We start from the raw sequence: 4575 nt of genomic DNA, 5'->3' as shown, positions 1-4575 counted from the left end.
TTTAGATTTTTCTTATTTCTATATATGTAATTTATACTGCTGTGTTTGGTACTCACTTGGCCCCACAGTAGAAAGGTGTCGACATACGGGTAGAAATGACAGCTTGTTCCTGATTGGATATCTGCTGCTCTCATCCAATCAGATGCTGCCAGGTATTGTTGATGCATCAAATCACCTACATGTTACAATTCAGTACCCTGTATCAATCCTGATTAGCACTGGCAGGCCAGAGGTGCGGAGTCTAAGGCATTCCCCGGATTTACAAAGAGCCGCCGCAAATCGAGATGGACTTAACTGCCGGGAACCCGTGAGCTGCTGTGGAGAATCGATCCACGATAACCCAGATGACTGTATGCGAACTGGAGGAAGGTAAATCGGTGATAAAATCCATGGAAAGCTGAGACACGGAACATCAGGAATGGGTAACGGAACCAGTGGGCCAAAAGGTCTGACCCAAGATACCTTATGTTGAGCGCATACTGAACAGGCTGCCACAAAGTTCACCTGCTTAAACATCGAATGCCACCAATAATAACGAGTAAGAAGTTCTCCTGTCTTTTTGTCTCCAGCATGGACTGCGAAACAGTAGATATGGGCCCGCAGATGAGGTCAAATAAAAGTTTTAACGGGAGGACAGCTTGGTCTTATCAGGGAAGTTGAGGCTAGGATGCAGTTGGGATCGAAAATAGATTTGGGCTCTTCAGAAAAATTCTGGTCGTCTGAATTAAAGGATCTGGAAAGTGCATCAGCCTTTTTATTCTTTGATCCAGGCCGGAAGGTCAGCCTAATATTGAATTTTGAAGAATAAAGCCCATCTGGCTTGACGGAGGTTTAGACACTTAGTGGACCGGAGATAATGAAGGTACTTATGATCCGTATAAATAGTCACTGGGAATAACACTCCTTACAAACCATGTTGCCATTCAGAAAGGGCTAGTTTGATGGCTAATAATTCTTGATCCCCGATCCCATAATTCTCTGCCGGAAGAAATTTACGGGAGAAAAAACCACAAGGGTGCAATTTTCCAATAGGACCTCGATGGGATATTACCACAGTTGTGCCATAGGACGAAGCATCTACTTCCTAGAAAAAAGGGCGCTGAGAATCCGGCTGTCGCAGTATAGGTGCCCAGGAAAATGCCATCTTTAGTTAAATGAAAGCGTTAATAGTCTCAGGAGGCCAGAGTTTAGGGTTCGCAGTCTTTTTGGTCAGGGCAATGACGGTAGAGTATCCCTTGATAAATTGCTTGTAGTAGTTAGAGCGTCCAACAAACCGCTGAATAGCTTTTAAACCTGTGGAAAGCGGCCATTCCAAAATTGCTTTCAACTTAGCGGGATCCATCTGCAGGTTACTCCCCGAGAGATTATATCCCAAAAAGTGTAATTGTTCTTGCTCAAACAGGCATTTTTCTAACTTACAAAAAAGATGTTTCCTGAGGCTGGTAAGGACAATCTGTACATATCTCCTATGGGAGGGAAGATCATTAGAAGAATGAGGATATCATCCAGATATATGACAACAAATTGGAGAAGATGATCCTGGAATATTTCATTCATGAAATTCTGGAACACTGCTGTTCCAAAAGGCATCCCCAAATATTCAAAATGACCATCATGAGTATTTAAGGCCGTCTTCCATTCATACCCTTCTTTAATGCAGATAAGGTTGTACTCTTAAGTCTAATTTGGAAAAGACGGTAAGTCCTTTAATACGATTGAAAATCTCAGAGATCAGCAGTAATGGGTAACTGTTCTTGACATCTATTGCATTAAGGTTACGAAAATCAATGCACGGACGGAGACCACCATCTTTCTTCTTTACAAAAAAAATCCAGCACCAGCAGGAGAGATGGACTTCCTATCTTTAGATTTTCTTGCACATAATCCGACATGGCCTGTGTCTCCGGAATAGAAAGGGGATAGAAGCGACCTTGGGGAATAGGTTCCCCATTGAGAAGCTCACTAGCTCAATCCTAGACGCGATGAGGTGGAAGTTTGGTTGCCTTCTTTTCACAAAAGACATCTGTGAACTCCTGATACTGAGATGGCAGTGCCGAAGCAGAAGAGAGCTGTAGAGGTATTACTTTGAGTAGACAGCGAGAGTGGCAGTGTGATCCCCAAGAAAGGCTTTGAACGGATTGCCAGTCCAGAGTAGGAGAGTGGAGGCGAAGCCTTGGTCCTCTGTATTGCAGGAAGAGAGGGCTCTCGTTTGATATTGGTCTAAATGTATTTTTATTTTATAGGCATTATAAAAATGGGAAAAATACAGAAAAAAAAACCAAAACGCTTCCTTGCTTCTATAGTAATTTTTATGCAATTAGTGCAACCCCAGAAAATGATGGCAAAATCTTATGGCTTTTTTTCCCAAGTACGAGTATACCAGATATGTGTACGTTTTTCAAGGTTTACAGTAGTTTATGGCTAGGAGCAAAGGTTTGATTTTACATTTTTTTTACTCGCCTTTATTATTCTACCTGTTTTTTTCTTACCCATTTTCAACCTTAACAATTTGGATCTAATAGTACCTAGTAGACCAATTTTACATGGAGCTATTAGTAATGTTTTGCAGTTAAACCCAATCCAAGGGGTAAATGTATTACTCAGCGTTTTTTTGCAAGCTGCCGATTTTCTTCAACTTTGCAGGGCAAATTTAAAACGGCATTGACTTTCAAGGCAAAGCCATTGCCGTTTTAAATTCGCCCTGCAAAGTCGCCGAAGATTGGCGACTTGCAAAAAACGCTGATTAATATATTTACCCCCAAGACTCGCGTTATACTTGCCTACTCTCCCAGGGATGTCCGGGAGCCTCCCGAATTTCTGACAGTTCCCCCAGAAGAGCAGTTCCCTAGTGAAGTGGGCTGGATGAGGCTTAGATGACGTAATTCTTTGCTAATAGAGTTGTCATGGCCCCGCCCCCTACCATGGGTGGCCATGATGACATGTTTGCGTTGTCATGTCCCCCCTGCAATTGACCCCCAGAGCAATTCTTTGGGATCTCCCAGTGGGGAGCCATGAAAAGTTGACAAGAATGACTCGCATTTAACAGGGTTTTCTATTGTGCAAGAAAATCCTTGTCACAGCACATGATCCTGTTACGAATGCAGAATTGGCAAGTAAAAAATCCCAAGTATTCTCTATCATAGATCCCATGTCAGTACTTTTTAGTATTTTTTTTGTAATCTATGTTAATATATTTATAGATATTCTAGTTTTGCTTGTCTCTTGTGACAGCAGCGTTGTAATAAATGCTTACTACCACATAAACTGCTATGAGGTCTGTTTAATTGTTCAATTAGAATTATATGGGATAATGGATAATAAAGTATAACGATATTAAGAGTCATCCAACAATTCCATGACCATATAAAAGCATAAGATCACAGTTCACTTATATACAGATCACAGAACTCAAATGTGATTTCTGATGCAAGTTCAAAGTAAGGGATGCATATATAGTCATTTTGTATGGGAGTCATTGAAGTGGTATGCAGCACCATCTTGTGGCTATTTTTAATCATTGCAATGATCCTATTACTATTTGAAAGACATTGATTCCAGGGAGGGGGGATTTATAAGGTGCGTTTTTGTTTTTTTCTCAGCAAAGTTTGAAAACCGTCAGATGTACTAAAGGCCAAACTGCTCAGAAAACCGCTGTTTTTCAAAATGCTAAGAATGGCCTTACCTTGGTCTGGTTCACTGGGCCACCTGCATTTATTTTCCCCTAATAGGCTGCTGAGCATAGTCTCAACCCCTGGGCTAAAATTTCCCCTGGCAGCTAACATACATTCTATCCCCGCTCTGGGTGGTGTCTCTAGATGCTGAAAAGGCCTTTCATATGGATTCCTGGCCCTTTATGAGAAGTACTCTCAAATAATTGGGCTTTCGGGGTCAATTCTTGTGCGGAGTTGATGCTTTGTGCCATAACTCTTCTGCTGTTTTCCTCAGTATCGCCACGGTTCCTTTCCCTATTAAGAATGGCACCAGACAAGGCTGCCCTTTGTCTCCTCTCCTTTTTGTTTTCTTGGAGCCTCTGACGTCTATGTTCCGCAATAACCACAATTTCACAGACATACTATCTGGCCACTGAGATAAACTTTCCTAATACGTGGAAGATATCCTTTAATACTCACAAACCCTCTTGCTTTATCACTAGCTGTTAGGACCTTTTGAGCATTGTAGAATTTTGTAATTTGTAGGCACTCTGCTTAATGAGGTTTTGTATTGTTTAGGTAATATTTGACATGTAGGTTTAATGCAAAGCAAAATCCGGCTATCCTGGCTGATGGGGACAACCTCATATCCACTGACCAGTATGGCCAAGCCAATTTGATGGTGGCCTTGCAGCTGTTGATGGAATAGGGGAACATCGTTGACTAGTCTGCTCTTATGAAGAATAGGGGTTGACTGGGTGGGTAGGGGGGCATAGTGGGCTGATCCCATAGATGGCTACTTTTAGCTGGGTCACTGGGCTCCATGTGTTTATTTTCCTTTTAAAGTTCCTAATAGGTTGCTGAGCCGATTCTTGCCCACCCAGGTCTAAAATTTGCCAGACAGCCCCTGGGACTGAAGGTGTTG

This window comes from Mixophyes fleayi, chromosome 12, assembly GCF_038048845.1.
Source record: "Mixophyes fleayi isolate aMixFle1 chromosome 12, aMixFle1.hap1, whole genome shotgun sequence".
NCBI lineage: Eukaryota > Metazoa > Chordata > Amphibia > Anura > Limnodynastidae > Mixophyes > Mixophyes fleayi.
Note: the sequence above shows the minus strand (reverse complement) of the source record.